An 18,640-nucleotide genomic window follows, 5' to 3' on the forward strand; every position below is an offset into this window, starting at 1 on the left:
ATTGAACAAATTTTTGGTTAGAACTCTCAATTTAGGGATATTTAATGATTTATTAAGATTATATGTTTAGGCTTATCACTTTAAATTACAGAACTATGAGAAGTTTATGAGTTTCTATTTTCTGTCTACATGGCTTCTTGACATTAGGATTGTTTGTTATATATAATATATTCTTCTCACTCCTGTAGTTTTACTGCTGTCTGGTTTTTTTGTTTGTTTGTCTAAGGTTTTACCTCCAGAATTCTGGCTTCCATATCAAAGCAGTGCTGAATTTCTTTGTGTTAACAATCATTTGGATGTTCAAAGTGACCTTCTAGTGCTAGAATATATTCTGTGTTTGGCATAAATCATTCTGATCTTCCAGAAACATCCCCCTTGATCTTTGTTTTATAATTGGGCTTCATTTGTTGGCTTTTTAAAAGTATGTATAAAGAACGCCATTTCCCTCCAGGGCAAGACATTCTTGTTATTGGTATTACTCATTTACTACAAGTTATAAAGGGCAGTTGTAAAAATGACCTTGTAGCATGTTTGTTCAAGAATCCAGGATATGCCTGCTTTCTGAAGACAGTGGGGCAGGAAGTTTCCCTCTGTGTAAAGTTCCATAGATTGACTGATTCAGAAGTCAGGCTCTGTTGAATAGAGCTCTGGCTTTTAGATAGCTTTCTTCCTCAGATCGTCTGCTTCCTCTTCTGGGGAGGCTCATTCTCTGATCTGCACTTAAATAAATGCTGACCTCCAGGTCTCATAGGTGGATCTACCTCCACTGGCTATTAGTTTTCTTCTGGTGAGAGACTGCTTTTATCACATTTTCAGCAAAAGGCCAGTTTTTCATCTTCTTTTTCTCTTCTCAGTGTGTCAGATCCTGGAAATATGTCCCTGAAGCATTGTCGCTGAGACCTCTTGTATTGCCATCTCATCCCGAATGACCACAAAAGAAAATGTTTCTTTTTGTCGACAAAAGTCGAATTAACTTATGTTAAAAGTAACATGTGAACTTGTAGAAAATTATGTCAACTGAGTTGACTTTTACAAAAAGCAACTATCAGGTGAAAACCCCGGTGGTCAGGGAATTTAGCATATAGCGGAATAGTTTTGGATTATCCTCCCAAAATAACATACTGGGCATATAGATGCATATCAGCAGAGGAATTGTATGTATGTATAAAATAATTGAATCACCTTGTTATAGAAACTGATTAAGCCTCAAGACCTCCATGCGTCCTCACTAGAGCTGCTTACAGAGTCAACAGGAAGAGAATGATTCTGTACATTACCTGAAAGATGTGTTTTGGATTCTTGCCTTTCTAAAGTACTCCTTTTATTCTATGACATGACTTGATCACACTATTTTGCTGAATGTGTTTTTCTCGTACAGTCTTTAGGATCTCTTATAGAAAGAATCACATAATCCACAAGTACAGATACTTTAATTTCATTTTGTACTAGCATCTCCTTTATCTTCTCCACTTCCTTTCGTTTTGACTAAGATTTTTTTCCAAATGTAGTAGTTTGTTGTATAAAACATGCACATAAGAAAATAAAATAGAGTTATAAGATGTTGCTTGTTCACCATTTAGGCAAATACTTAAAGTGAGAAAGGGGTGAAGAAAAGAGTTTTGTTCTACAGGGTTAAACCTCACCCTAAAAATGAAAGCTACACTATACCAAAGCCATCTTTGCTTCCTTGACTTTCCTGCCACAGATTATGTTCAGCTGAAAATAGTTTTAAAGGCCAGTGCAAGCTACTATTTGTAAAAATTAGTATGAGTAATCTCAACTTTACTGGAGGTAGCATTCAGATGAATGATGTCTTAACTTCTGAGGACATAGAGATACAATTCAAGATGAGTTTTCCCTTTATGATAACTACCATCCTAATTGGAAATCCAAGTTAAAAATCTGAAGGTCATCCTCTATTTCTCTGTTATCTTCTTGATGTCTAACCAAACAACCTGTTCAGATTGTCCTATGCCTCTCCCCTGAAAACATCTTTCACACAAGTTATTTCTGCTTTGTCCCAGCAACAAGGACTGCAGTTTTTTTGAAGACTGCAGTTAAACGATGATCTTTTTGTTAATAAACCTTTATGTTTCAATATGCACAGACACCATACTACTGATGTACATGCATGAAGAAAATTAAAATTTCTACATCATTGTAATGCTTTAAAGCAATTTTACCCCAGATCCTAACAACTTCTAGTATATCTTACATCCCATAATTAGTTTAAGTTAAAAAATGGTGAGTAAATCTAGTGTGTGCTTTAGTCTACACTCCTTAGAGCTCTAATATTATATGTGAAGTTTAGAAACTACATGTGAAATTCTATGTTTAATAACCACAGCTCTAAAACAGCTCTAAATAATGTGTCTCCATCATGTCTTTCAGGGGTTGATAGATCCCTTAGTGTTAGATACAAATCCATGTTTAGCACAGACTCTACAAGACCATGCAAGTAAATTTAGCAATAAATACTAGGATAAATTATTTGTGACTTAAAAAAAAACTAATACACAAAATATTTGTTTTTCCTAGTATTTTTAATTTCTAATACACAACATAAGTATTTCTGTAGTAATTTCCCCAAATTACAATATTACTTTTCTAAGTTATAATCTCTCTATGATGGTAGCCTTTACAGTTCCCTAGGCATACATTGCCACAAAGTACACTATGCTTGTGGTGGTTCTTTTTAAAATACTTTTTCTTATCATTTATTCAATTTCGTCCTGGCTGTGGTCCCCTCACTTGTCTCATCCCAATCCCACTCCACTTTCCTCTTCTCCCCCTGTGCTCTTTCACTAGTTCACTGATAGGTGAGGTCTTTATGAGGGGTGTGCCGCATAGGCTCAGAAATCTATGAACTCAGTCCCAAGCTGACAGCACTGCTCGAAGAAAGGGTATATAGCCTTGCTTGGTATAAGTATGTTACCAAGCATACCTGTTGAGATATTATAGACATACACAATTTCCAGTTTCTTTACACTGTTTCTATTTGTTGTTGAAAATCTGATCTCAGAGCTTTCTGCCTCGGTGCCCAAGCCTGACATTTGTGTCTGCAGGCCTTCATGGACGTTTATCTTGCACGCACCTACCATACACCTAAAGTAAACTCTTCTATAAGTCATGATTTATTGTGGTATTTTAATTACTGGAACAGAAAAATACCTGATATAATAATTATAATATTTTTATATCTTTTATATATAAATTTGTGAACTCACAGTAAATAATGTTGTATCACTGCACTGTGTTCACTACTTATGCCAGATTGCAGTAAATTATGTTTTATAACTAAATTTGGTTGAAGAAACGGATAAAATACTAAATTCATCCAATAAATAACTTACTATTTTTTTTATCTTTAGTGAGTTCTTTTAGTTTATTGAGATCAGTTTATGAGATAAATCATTTGCAAGTTTATTGTTTTAAAATTTTAACCAGATGATTTGTAGAATAGAAATGATTACCCAAATAGAATCTTACCTTCTATCAATAATTTGTTAAAGAGTCAAAAATACTCATGAAGAAAAGGCAATGTCTTCAACAGTTTGTGGCGGTCAAACAAAGCAGCTATATATAAAAAATAAAAATATATCCTTATTTCTCGTACTGCACAAAACAAAATTCCAAGTGGATCAAAGACCTCAACATAAGATATGACTTTATTAATCTGACAGAGGATAAAATCAGAAATATATTCAAATTTAGCTATACAGGAAAGGAAAACAGTACAGGCATTTAAACTAATAGTAAATGAAATCTCTGTAAACTAAAAAGCTTTTTATAGCAAATGATATCCTCATTCAAGTGAGCAAGAAGTCCACAGAATGAAAAATATATATATATGACAAATATTAGTTTCTAGAATCTATAATTAACTAAAAAAACTAATCATCAAGAAAATAAATAAACAAAGTAATAAAGGAAAATAGAACTAAAGAGAAAAATCCAAGTAGGTGATTGTTTTAATTAATTACTTTATTTATTCATTTTACATCCCATCCAAATTCTAAGCCCTCCCTTTTCTCCACAAGTTCCCATCCTCCCTCCCATTTTCCCTATACCCCCTCTATAACTCATTAGATAAGGGGATCCTCCCCGCTACAAACTCACACCAGCACATCAAATTGCTTCAGGACTTAGCTCAGCTTCTTCCCCTGTGGACTGATGAGGCTGCCCTGCCTAAAAGTGATTAAAAAGCAGGCAACAGAGTCCATATCAGAATAAGCCACTTCTACCCTTTTTAGGGGACCCACTTTTTGGCCAAGACTTTAGCTGAGAGGGAAATGCAAATTAAACTTCTTTGAAAACTGCCAGGTAGCATACATTTAGCACATGCTTGTAATACTATCACTCAGAGAGGCAGAGGCCGGCAGATCTCTGTCAGTCCAAAGGCAGCCTGGTCTACAAAAGCAGTCCAAGACAGCCAAGGCTACATAGAGAAACCCTGCCTCAAAAAACAAACAAACAAACAAAATAACAATTCAAAACAACAACAACAACAACAAAACAAAACAGAAAACCAAAAACATTAAAATTTCATAATAAGTAAGTTAGAATAGCTAAGATGAAAAACATAAATGACAATAAATATTGGTGTGGTTATGGAGACAAAGGATCATTTGTTTTTTGTTATTGAGCATGAAAACTAGTACAACAAGGAAAAATAAGTATAAAGATTGGTCAAAAGAATAGAGCATTGTTTATAAACTGAACCAGATAGTCACCTTCTGAGAAGAGTCCTAACAAATGATGTGTCATACTATAAAGATAATTGTTCACTCATGTTTATTACTATTATATTAAAAATAACCAAGAAGCAGAAAATGCCTAGATGCTATCAACTGATAAATAGATAATGAAAAACATGGTATATTTATACAACAAATTATTACGCATATATAAACAAAAATTTTGTAACTTGAAGTTAAATGGATGAACCTAAAAATAATCATTCTATCTGAGGTAGTCCAGACACCCTCTTATAACACATATACACCACTCACACACACACACACACACACACACACACACACAAAATCAAACAAACAAAAAAGAAAACACTTGTCTCATGCCATCATATGTGAAATCTAGTTTTCAGTCTTTATATAGATGCATTTAAATTGGAGTACAAATACATTTTGATAATATAAAACTAATAATAGGTCATGCTTAATTATTTTAAGGAAATAAGGAAAGAATAAAAATGGCGTGTCTGAAGGAAATGGATTATGAAAAAGAAAGGATAAAATGTGTAGGGTATGACATGGCAGAAGAGAGCGACTATGACAAAAGATAACTAACAGTGAAGACCTTGAATATGACAAATGAAAGACTACCTCTGTAGAAGCTTTTTACAATAAATATATGCATAAAATGAATTTAAAATGACTTTCCGATTTTTTTAAATGACTTTCCCTATAATTTTGAGACAGTGGCTCACCCAAACATTCAGAAGTTCAGCAAAGTAGAAGCAAAGTGCCAGGTATGGATTAACTCTTTTAAAGTTGCTGGTCTATGGGTTCTCTCATAGTCTCTCATAGACTATGGCCACCACTCTAGCCCCTGAAACTTGATGACAAGGCTCTATTGTTTAAATCCACATATATTTGTATCATGGTGCATGCATAAACCAACTTGATATTGATCTAGAATTTCTTCCCTATTGACTGGCTACTTTTTATGGCTCTGGAAGATTCTAGGCATTCTAGTAGAAATAAAAGGAATTGTTAGAAAGCTGTGAACTCCTCCAGCTACAATAATGACTTTCCTCATAAGGTATGCCTGTTGGTACATTAGTAGCAAGAACATCATGGGCGTGACTAACATATTTCTAAATGGATTTAAATAGCACTCCACTTGATCTCATTTTTTGATATCATTAACTGCTCAAAAATTCCATGGTTACCTAGGCTATTTTCTTTATAACAACATATTAGTGCATCCCACAACCCTCATTAGAGAAGAATTTGGAATAGTAGGTGGAAATTAATATGGAGACCTACTACTTGTTAAAATTCAATGAATGAAAGAGTAGGGGAGGACTCAGACCTAAATGGTGTATCTGTGCCACATCTTTTCCAGGAAGACTCACAGATCATCAAGAAAGAAGGGTGCAAAGAAAGGGTAGACTAGAAGATTCATAATTGTGTATGTTTGTGGGAAACAGTATTTGTGTTAATGACAGCATAGTTACTTTCATGAACTGAGAGGCTGTGACTGTGTCTTCAAGACTTGCATAACATACAACCAGCCAAACTCCAACCATAGCTGGATGACAACCCATAGCTGAGGAGCTTCTGACCACAAAGAGCTACTGGTTGGGAAGGAGAGTTAATTTTCCTCAGGGTTCATGCCACTAAAAGATTGCTCATGTTCAAGTGGATAGTCAGTCATTTACCTAGGTTTGTAGAAGCAGCAATGCATGTATTGAATGTGTTTTCTAAAAAGCACATAAAAATTGGGGGAAAAAGTGCTGGGAGACAAAGAAAAGGAATGAAAAGGAGGAAATGGACTGTTAACTTGATCAAACATATTTTATGAAATTTCCATCCAATTAAAAATCTTTAAGTAATTTGAGCTGTTGCACTTTTATTCTCAACATTGGAAGAAAATCCTGATCTCAAGCTGTACTATAGAGCAAAAAAACCCACAGTGGTACTGGCTTGGAAATAGACTGATGGATTATTGAAATTGAATTGAAGACCCAGAAAAAAAACCATAGCTATGGACACTTGATTTTTGACAAAGAAGCCAAAGTCATACAATGGATAAAATATAGTATCTTCAACAAGTAGAGCTGGGCTAACTGGATGTCTGCATGCAAATAGATCCATACTTATCACCCTGCACAAAAGTAAAGTCCAAGTGGATCAAAGATTTCAACATAAAACCAGATACACTAAGTCTGACAGAAAAAAAAAATGGTGAAGGGCCTTCAATGTATTGGCACAGGAGACAAGTTCTTGAACAGAACACCAAGAGCTTAGGTTCTAAGATCAACAATTAATAAATGGGACCTCATGAAACTGAAAAAGCTTCTGTAAAGCAAAGAACACTGAAAACAAACAAACAAACAAAAAATATAACAGCCCCTACAGACTAGGAAAAGAGAGCTTCACCAACCCTATATCTGACAGAGGGCTAATATCCAGAAAATATAAAGAACTCAAGAAATTAAACACAACTAAACCAAATAATCCAGTTAAAAATAGGGTACAGAGCTAAACACATATTTCTCAACAAATGAATATTGAATGGCAGAGAAACACTTGAAGAATGCTCAAGATCCTTTGTAAACAGAGAAATATAAATCAAAACTAAGATTCATACCATCAGAACGGCTAAGATCAAAAACTCAAGTGACAACTCATGCTGGAGAGGATTTGGGGGAAAGGAGAACTCTCCTCCATTGCTGGTGGTGTGTATTCAAACTTATAAAACTCAACAGCACAGGCTCTAAGAGCAACGATCAATAAATGGGACCTCATGAAACTGAAAAGCTTCTGCAAAGCAAAGGACACCGTCATCAAAACAAAGCGACCGCCTACAGATTGGGAAAGAATCTTCACCAACCCTTTATCTGACATAGGACTCATATCTAGTATATATAAAGAACTAAAGAAGCTGAAAAGCAGCAAACCAAGTAATCCACTTAAAAAATGGGGAACAGAGCTAAACAGAGAATTCTCTGTAGAGGAATACCGAATGGCAGAGAAGCACTTAAAGAAATGCTCAACCTCACTAGCCATTAGGGAAATGCAAATCAAAACAACCCTGAGATTTCACCTTACACCCATGAGAATGACCAAGATCAAAAACTCAAGTGACAACACATGCTGGAGAGGTTGTGGAGAAAGGGGAACCCTTCTCCACTGCTGGTGGGAATGTAAACTTGTACAACCACTCTGGAAATCAATCTGGCGCATTCACAGACAACTAGGAATAGCACTTCCTCAAGATCCAGCCATACCACTACTGGGCATATATCCAAAAAAGGCTCAAGTACACAAAAAGGACATTTGCTCAACCATGTTTGTAGCAGCTTTATTTGTAATAGCCAGAAGCTGGAAACAACCCAGATGCCCCTCAACTGAAGAATGGATGCAGAAATTGTGGTACATCTACACAATGGAATATTACTCAGCAATGAAAAATAAGGAAATCATGAAATTTGCAGGTAATTGGTGGGATCTGGAAAGGATCATCCTGAGTGAGTTGTCCCAGAAACAAAAAGACACACATGGTATATACTCACTCATATAGACATACAACATAGGACAAACCCACTAAAACCTGTGCATCTAAAGAAACTAAGCAAGAGAGAGGACCCGAACTAAAATGTCCAATCTCCATCCGGAAAGGCAAAGAGGATGGACATCAGAAGAAGAAGAAAACAGGAAACAACCTAGGAACCTACCACAGAGGGCCTCTGAAAGCCTCTGCGCTACAGACTATCAAAGCAGATGTTGAGCCTGATGGACAACTGTTGGGCAGAGTGAATGGAATTTTAGGTAAGAACTGGGAAATAGTAAGAGCTGGAGAGGACAGGGTCTCCACAAGGAGAGCAACAGAACAAGAAAATTTGAACACAGGGAACTTCCCAGAGACTCATACTCCAACCAAGGACTATTCATAGAGATAACCTAGAACCCCTGCACAGATGTAGCCCAGGGCAGTTCAGAGTCCAATTGGGTTACATAGTAATGTGAAGAGGGACTGCCTCTGACATAATCTGATTGGCCTGCTCTTTGATCACCTCCCCCTGGGGGAGAGCAGCCTTACCAGGCCACAGAAGAGGACAATGCAGCCACTTTTGATGTGCACTGATAGACTAAGATCAGAAAGGAGAGGAGAACCTCCCCTATCAGTGGACTTGGGGAGTGGCATGCATGCAGAGGGAGGAGGGAGGGTGGGATCGGGAGGGGAGGAGGGAGGGGCTTATGGGGGGATGCAGAATGAATAAAGTGTAATTGATGAAAAATAAAAAAATCAATCTGGTACTTTCTCAGAAAACTGGGAATAGTGATACCTTGAGAACTAGCTACATCACTACTAGGCATATATTTGAAAGATGCTCATCCATAAAAAGACATTTGCTTAACTATGTTCACCTCAACTTTATTTGTAGTAGCTAGTCCAGAAACAACCTAAATGTCCCTAAACCAAAGAATGTATACAAAAATTGTAGTGTATTTGCACAGTGGAATACTACTCAGCTACTAAAGACAAGGAATTGATGAAATTTGCAGGCAAATGGGTGTAACTAGAAAAGATCATCCTCGGTAGGGTAATCCAGAAGCAGAAAAATACATATGGTATATATGCACTTATAATAAGGTATTAACCATACAATATAGGATAAATATACTAAAATCTACAGACCTAAAGAAGGTAAACAACAAAGAGAACCCTAGGAAAAAATGCTTAATTCTCATTCAGGAAGGAAAACAGTATAGGCATTAGAAGCAGTAGAAGAGAGGACAGGAGCCTACCTCAGATGTCTTCAGCAGGGGATTAAGTCAGATGCAGAGACTCACAGTCAAACTTTGGACTGAGTGCAGTGTTTATAGAAGAAGGGAGATGTACAAGGACCTGGTGGGGACAGGAGCCCCACACAGAGACTAGCAAAACCAAAACACTGGGTCCAGGGGGATACTGCAGAGACTGGTGCATCAACCAAAGAACATGTGGAGAGGACCAAGAACCCACGCTCAGATGTAATCCAAAGACTGCTTAGTCTCCATGTGGCTTCCCTAGTTGCCTGTTCCTTGGTTACTTCTCCCTGGTGGAGCTACCTAGCCAGTCCATAGAGGAAGAGAGTCCAGGCAATCCTGATGGGACTTGATAAGCTAGAGTCAGACAGTAGGGGAGAAAGACTCCTCCATCTCTGGACTATAGGAAAGGAATAGGAGAGGAAGAGGGAGGGAAGTTGGGATTGGGAGGAGATGAGGGAGGGGGCTACAACTGAGATACAGAGTGAATAAATTGTAAATAATAATAAAAAATAAATTTAAATATAAAAGAAGAAAAGGCAGAAGAATCTCTGTGTGATAGAATGTAGCTTGGTTTAAAAATATAGTTTCAAGTATCCCTAGTCATATACAATGACTCTATTTCAAAGATTATATTATATATATCATTATTCAGTTAATGCATAAAAGAGTGCTATAGCAAATTAAATCAAAGTTTTGAGTTTATATGTTTTAATTTATCAATAACGGAAAGCAGCGACTGGGGATGGTAGGTCATAATTACAATTATAGCACTTGGAACATAGAAGAATCACCTTGACTTTGAAATTGGCTGGGGCTCCATAATAACTTTTGAGATATTCTGGGAAACCTTGTCTGAAAAAAATATTGAATACCTTAAAATGACAAAATGTCTGTCTAAATATATCTGTGCAATGAAATTTATTACTTATCCTTCTTTACATGTTATTATGAATAAAAGACACATAATTGAGAACTTTAAAAACTGACCATGAATGAAGAATAAGTTGCTTAATTTTTTTTTTTAATTTATCTAAGCTCACCAAATTGTCTTATATACTGAGATAATTGTCAGGCTGTTTGTGTGTGTGTGTGTTCTCTAGAGTGTATTATTTCATAAACACATCTAATAGTTTTTGTAAGAGCTGGTTATTAATCATAAACTCACCATATGATAGTACTTACCTTGATAGTTTGACTTCTCAAAATGACAGAAGAAAAATAATGCATATAAATCAAATCCCAATTTGAATCTTACATGTCTCCTTATTATGTGGTTTCCTATTAAAGGTTTTATAGGAAATGAATCTCAAAATACAGATAAAGAAATCCTGAAAAGAAAGATTTAGAAAAAAAGTATTGAAATATTTAAATCAAAATTGAAAGTTAAATTTTATTTAGAAATTAGGAAAAAAAAAACAAGTAAAACTTGTTAAGCAATTACTTTCAAACACATAAGTATCTAGTAGAAAACAGACAGAAAAAAGTAAATCATCCTCCCAGTGCATTGAGCTATTTCTGATAGATAACAATGACACATTATTTACCAAATTACAAAGGTGAAAGTTTGTGAAAAAGGTATATCAATATATCAGAAAAGTATAACTATTCTAGATTTTAAGATGTGTCTTCCTTCTTCTAATTGATGTCTCTGCATCTACTCAACACCTTTCCTCCACTACTTTTTCTTTGAACTTCTCCAATTTTATCCTGATGGCTTATTTCACTTGCATAATCTCCACTTAACCTTTAATATTGCACATCCCAAATGAAATCAGCATCAGTCAATTTGTCCAAGAGAACAAAGGGAAAATAGAGCAGAAAACATGCCAAGGAAATTCTTGTTAAGAATATGATAATTGAACAGATGTTAAACTACATCAAAAAAGATCAAAATGAATTAATAAATCAGCCAAACAGAAGTCATCCAGACAGAAAGCAAAAGGGTGTTGTTTCAACTGGGTAAACACACTTCTTTCTTCTTCCTCTTTCATTCTTGTCATTAAACATATGCAGCTCCTCAGGATGTTGCATGCATTTCTTAAGAGACATACTCACATGACAGCCTGATAAGAAGCAAAATGCTAAATAAATGCCATGAAGAGATTATCTCTTAAATCTATATAGTCAGTGATTATGATTAACATAGATTGCACCAATTGTTAAGATATTCTTTCATTTCTATGCTGTTTGATTTGCGTAGCATTGGCCCCTGTGCCAGTGAACTGAGCCTTGCAAGTGAGACTGCCAGCCATCACACAGTGCCTTCCAGTGGCAGACAGCACAGATGAATAAAATGCCCCCAAAAGAGCTTAACCTTAGTAGGGCCATGGAACTGGTAACAGAACTGGAAGTTAGATTGATCCACAGTGACCCAGGCATCTGTGAGATCTGTTGTTATGGGAAACAATGACTCAAAGTATGCCACACACAGGACAGGTTGCAAACACACCTGGTAGCCTTCTGGCTAGTACAAAGGGCCAAATGTTGGGAAAATCAGAGTGTAAGTACTAGACAACTTCTGTGTCAGAGTGTAGATCAGAAAAAGCTGTGGATTACTGTGGTGTGCCTTCAAACAATTTGAAAAATCAAAACATGAACTGAAAGTTATTTGAACAATTTGATGAATAATTTGTATTACAATGTAAGCCTTTAGTTATCAAACTTACGCAATTATGCAGTCTTGTTTGGGAAGGTATGAGGTCAAAAACAGAAGGGCACTGATTATACATGACTATTTAAGCTGTGTTTTAAATTAATTTAGATTAGAGAAAATTAACATTCAATTTCTCAGTCAGATTAGCTTCACATCCAGAGTAAAATACTCCCCTGTGGTTGGTGTCTGCTGTATTGTAACAAGAAGAAACCCATGTAAACATCCATTACATCTTAAAAAGGAATGGTGTAAACTAAAATAGAACAAATTGTTATTTGTATGTAATAATATATAATGTCATTGTCCAATTGCTAAATACTTTCATGTATTACTCCTAGTATTAACAAATCATTTCTAGGTATCTCACCTCTTTATAATGAAGAAATCGTGGGCTGGAGAGATGGTTCAGTGGAAACAAATGTCTGGACAGATGGATCAATGGTTGAGTACTGGTTGCTCTTGCAGAGGGCCCATGTTTGATTCTCTGTACCCGCACGATGGATGACAAGGGTTTGTAATTCCATGGTATCTGATCCCTTACCCTCTGTCCTCCATGGATACTAGATATAAATTTTGTACACAGAAATACATACAGGTAAAATAGCAATACACAAAATAAAAGTTTTACTTTTTAAAGAGCAGTTTGTTACACACACACACACACACACACACGCTCACACACACACCATATGCATACATTCACTACAGAATCTATCAAATTCAGAAATATTAGAGCCTCCCTATTTTAACATAAATATTCTTCAAATATTTACGGTTTTATCTTGTATATTATGGCCTCAAACTAAGCTTTTCTACATCAGCAACTTCAGTGATGGAATTCTAGGCATGTACCATTGATTCTGATTTTTTAAATGATAAAATTTTATTAGAATATAAAATTTTCAATGTACAGCTTAATGAAAAGCCAGTTTGAAGAAAAGGATACAATCCTTATGATCAGAGGTTACAAGTGCAGCTCAGACATCTGTTGCTTTCTTAGTATTATTCAGCTGTAAATGCTCAGAGTCAGGATTCAAAGTGCATATATCCATTATTAGGAGGGAAAACTTTATATGTATTCATTTTCAGATCACTTGAAAAAAATCATCGTGCAAATGAACTGATTAAGACTATAGGCATTTCCTACTACCATGTTCCCAGACAAAGAGTTATTGTTCCTTTATGGCCCTAAGATCCAAATCTTTTAGTTCCTAAGAGAGGGAGTGCCTAATGATGAATGCAATCTTTCTTTTGTGTTTTCCACAGTGATTCAGGTTTATCAGGAGGCTGGACTGAAGTTTAACAGTGCTGTTGGAATGACTTGGGTTCAGTGGGCCCCTGGCTCTGAATCTTCATGGTCGGCTTGTTTTCATTTGTACTCTTCTTCTGTTGGGTATGATAATGTTCCAGATTCCCACATGACTCTTGCAGGTACTCTCTTATTCCTTTTTTTAACTAATCCTTGCCTTTTTGCTTTAATTTTTATTTTTTTCCAAAACATAATCTTGTATTCTTTGAATTGAAGGTTGGAATAATTTTTCTGATAATAAATTTCCTAAGATCTAATGTCCAAAACTTGCTTAGCTTTATGAAAGTCTGGTTAAGAGGCTGTGTGCTTGAGTACTGTATTTCCAGCTATTGCCCATGGGACTACAAAATGGCCAGAGTTACTAAAATTTCTTAATAATAACAAATTACTTTCACTCAATTGTTAATTTATTTTATAATATCCACAGCATGGATATTTTTTTTGAGGGCCTCTGAAAGGTTCTGCCCTGCAGACTATCAAAGCAGATATTGAGACTTATGGCCAAACTTTGGGCAGAGTGCAGGAAATCTTATGAAAGAAGTAGGAAATAGTAAGATCTGGAGAGGACAGGAGGTCCACAAGGAGAGCAACAGACCAAAAAATTTGAACACAGGGGTCTTTCCTGAGACTCCTACTCCAGACAAGTGCCACTCATGGAGATAACCTAGAACCCCTGCACAGATGTAGCCCATGGCAGTCCAGTGTCCAAGTGGATTCCATAGTAATGGGAACAGGGACTGCTTCTGACATGAACTGATTGGCCTGCTGTTTGATCACCTCTCCCTGATCAGCCTTACCAGGCCACAGGGGAAGACAATGCAGTCATTCCTGATGAAACCTAAAAGAATAGGATCAGAAGGAAGAAAAAGAAACCCTCCCCTACCAGTGGACTTGGGGAGGGGCATTCGTGGAGAAAGGGGAGGAGGGGGGTGGGAGGGGAGGAGGGATGGAGGGAACTAGAGGGGGGATACAAAGTAAATAAAGTGTAATTTAAAAAATAACAATGTTAAAAAAAGAATGAAACAAGCTACTTTCTGAACAGAACACCAACAGCACAGGCCCTAAGAGCAACAATCAATAAATGGGAGGAGATGAGAGAGGAAGGCTGGGATTGGGAGGGATAAGGGAGGGGGATACAGCTGGCATTGATTCTAATTTTAAGCTTAATTTTTTTAAGTGTAGTAATTTGGGGAACAATGTTGGACACCTGGTCCAAGCCTCCATATTCAGTACTCTGGAAACTGTGACAGGAGAATTTTCACGAATCCAAGGAAAGAGACCAAGCTACAGAGTAACACTGTCTCAAAAACAAAACAAACAAACTGTACAAAAGATTGGTTTCTGTGTTAAAATACTTTGGATTTCCTGGTTGTATGATTCTAAAATTTTTAAAAATTATATACATTTCAGTTATTTCTGCATGATGAAAGCCAATGAAATGTGAATGTTTCATTCCTTAACTAAGAGGTTTTTGGCTTGTTTACAGAAATGCATCTGGAAATTTTTTCTTCTATATTGCTGCTATAGAATTATTTTATGGATCTAGTTTACATGCATAGAAAAGTAGCAATAAAACTAGTGAAAAGTTAATTGCTGTCAAATACAGATGACATCACATTTCTATGTTATAATTACCATATATTAAGTCTCAGAGAAAGCAATGCTACTAGTCAAATATTCAAACCTGCATTTTCATGAAGATTTTTCTTTAAAATACTTAGTTTATAAATAATTGTCAAACCCATAATTCAAAAGTGCTTCCTTTTTGTTGTGAATGGGTGTCACAAAAAGAATAGTAGTTTTCAATATTCCACTGTTTAATATTTAATATAAATAATATTTTTAAAATGTAAATAAAAATTATTCATACGTAAAAGGTTTTATAAAATTAGTTTTACATGACATGTCTTCAATACTTCTTATTCCACATTTTATTTTCACATTTTTATTTACTTTTTATTTTCACCTTTTTCACTTCATACAGAAGGCAAATTTTCGACGGGTCTGATGCTCTTTGGGTGGATGACACCTAAATGAACATCGGTACAAATTCCCAATTTATTTCTAATATCAGAGATCAGACCTCTACTCTTGCCTGATGCGTCTAAAACAAAAAGGGGGAACTGTAGAGAGCTGTGTAATTCGCCTTCCACCTTCCCAATGGTGAATGCTCTCTGTCACAAACAACTCCATATTTGGCTAAGGCTGAGGATCTGGCTTGCTTCCATGTATGTGGACCTATCTGCATTGCCCACGTGGCACGCTGGGGTTGGCTACCCAGAGGCTATTTAAGCTGTGGGCTGGCTTTCCCCAGGGTCAGATGATTGTTCAAGGTTCCTGAATAAACTGCATTGAAAAAAATAATTAAGATTGTCAAAAAAAAAAAAAAACTTTGTTGTTTTTCATAGTCATAATAACATTGAAGTTAATTTTTTGTGTATTAGTTAATCTAGTAGGAATATTATATTCTTCTTTTTGTCTCTGTATGCATCCACCTTGATCTCTTTTTAAAATATTTCTTTTTAATTTTGTGCACATGCCTATAGGTGCCTCCTGGCTTCAGAGATATGTGATTCCTACTTTCACTAACCAGTAGTGTTCTGCTGCCTAATTTGAATTCTAGCAAGTGAACTACGGTTCTCTGAATTGCAGTACAAGATTTTAGTCGCCAAGCTACCTCTCTAGCCATTCCATCCTGATTTTACTATTCTTGGAGTTTGCACTGGAGGGTTAGCTGGGAAAAACAAAGATGAAATTCTAAATAGACATTAAAGTTTATCAAAATTTCAATTTGGTGAAAATCAGTAGTAGCTACATGTGAAAATTTGCATGTTTTTCTTTGATAGCCCAATACTCACACACAGACAGGATGTGGATTTCTTGAAAAGACACTAAAAATAGTTCTTTCTCAATCTGACTATTCTAGATCACTATGGGACAAGTTATCAAAATTATAACATCACTCAAAAGGCTGTCATTTCTATAAAAAGTCACTTGAGATAATATTTAATTTCTGAGTATTGCAACTTTTAGAAGACTGTGGTTAAAATGTGTATATGATGATCTTTCATCTCAGAGGCAAGTTTTCTTTGTTTTCAAATCTAATTATAATATCAAAAGCCATTCAATATTGTCTTACTGATTGTCCAGTATGGTAACAAGAAGTTAAATGGGATGGTTTCCACCAGCCAAAGAGCAGGACATTCTATATGCTAGAGATGATCCACAATACAAAAAGTTCTAAAGAAAGTAAAGTAACTGAGAATTCTTCTCAGCCTCTATCAACTTAGGTGTTGTAGATGAGACAGAACGTTCAAGAGCAGAAGTTTGTAGAGATCATTTATTTGTAAACAGTTACTGTGACACCCAACAACATAACATGGGAGAAGATAAAGGTACTGTTTCTATCTAGTGTTAAGAATGACTGACTGCAATAAAATTATATTCATTTCAGTTTTAGAAACTTGGAAATATGTAGATTCATTCCGAATTCTGAGTTAGGAATTCTTGGACAAGAAGATGCAGTATTAAGCATCTTAGGTTAAATAGGTGTGCCCCTGGGGTCCTGTCTACATTCCAAGAATCACAAGTAAGTGCCACAATCATTTATCCATCAGATCTGTGTCACACAAAAGACAGTCTTCTTCAGAGCATATATTGGGCCCAAATAGAAAGTTATACCACAATTAAAAGAAATGTTAAATCAACATTTCCAGGAAATGTGGAAGACAAAAGGCTACAACTTAAATTAGGAAAGAATATAATATGAAAAAAATATATAAGGATATTTTAGCAATGATATATTTGCTAAAGATGCTTTCCACATTCATAGAGTATGCCACTTAACAAACTAAATTTTAAGCACTTACTTATCCCAAAAGTTGTAAAACTGTCTGATAAAATAAGGACCATTCTTGGCTATAACCTGGAACCCCTGCTCAGATGTAGCCCATGGCAGCTCAGTATCCAAGTAGGTACCCTAGTAAGGGGAACAGGGACTCTCTCTGACATGAACTCAGAGACTGATTCTTTGATCACCTTCCCCTGATGGAGGAGTAGCCTTGCCAGGCAACAGAGGAGAACAATGAATCCAGTTCTCATGAGACAGGATAATCTATGGTCATATGGAAGGGGAGGAGGTCTCTCCCTATCAGTGGACTTGGAGAGTGTCATAAGAGGAGAAAACGGAAGTAGGGTGGTATTGAGAGAGGAACAGGGAGGGTGTTACAGCTGGGATACAAAGTGAATAAGGCTGTAATTAATATAAAAAGCAAAAAATTAATTAAAAAATAAAGAATATGCTATATTTCTTCATTATTCTACCTGGAATACTGGAGAAATAGAAAGTCTAAATACCAGAAAAGATGGGTGAAAGAGAAAGTGTCATATATACACACATTTGTATATAGCATATCACATATAACATATATCACATAACTATTTAATGTTTGTATGTAAGAAAAGGGAGCAATGGTTATAAATTTCAATAAAATTGGAATAGCATTTTTATATTTTTCTTTTACTGAAAATAAATTTAGTTTTTATACAAAATATCTTGATAATAGTTAACCTTATTCCAACTTCTCCCAGATCCTTCCTGCCTACCCTACAATCCAGTCCCCAACTTTTCTTTTTTTCTTTCCTTAAAAAGCCTTCAGACATCTTAAAAATAGAAGATTAGACTAATATAGGGTAAAGCAAAAACAAATCTGAATAGAACAAAACAAAGAAAAGGAATAAAATAGACAAAAAAATGAAAGAAAAGAAACAGTTATGGATGCAGAAACAAGCTCATACACAAACTTCATGAATCACTAAAACTGGAAACTATGTAAAAGACATGGAAGAGTGACACATGCCTGATAAAACCTTATGATTAGAAGAACACTCAAAATGACATTGAGTTCTTATGTGTGTGCCATCTACTGTTGGACAAGGGAACTACCCTTAATAGCAGTTTGTGTACCCTGTGTGACTCTGTTGAAGAAAGTTAATTTCTTTTCATTTGCAATTATCCATTAGGGATAGTTCTGGGTTAGAGGTGGGGGATTGTATTCACTGTCCTTCTCAGCTCTGGGACCCCACTGATCTGGGTTCTTGCAGTCATGGTACACACTGCCACGCTCTGTGTGAACTCTGTGTGAGTTCATATGTTCATCAGTCTTTTGTGTCTGG

This window comes from Meriones unguiculatus, chromosome 17, assembly GCF_030254825.1.
Source record: "Meriones unguiculatus strain TT.TT164.6M chromosome 17, Bangor_MerUng_6.1, whole genome shotgun sequence".
Lineage (NCBI taxonomy): Eukaryota > Metazoa > Chordata > Mammalia > Rodentia > Muridae > Meriones > Meriones unguiculatus.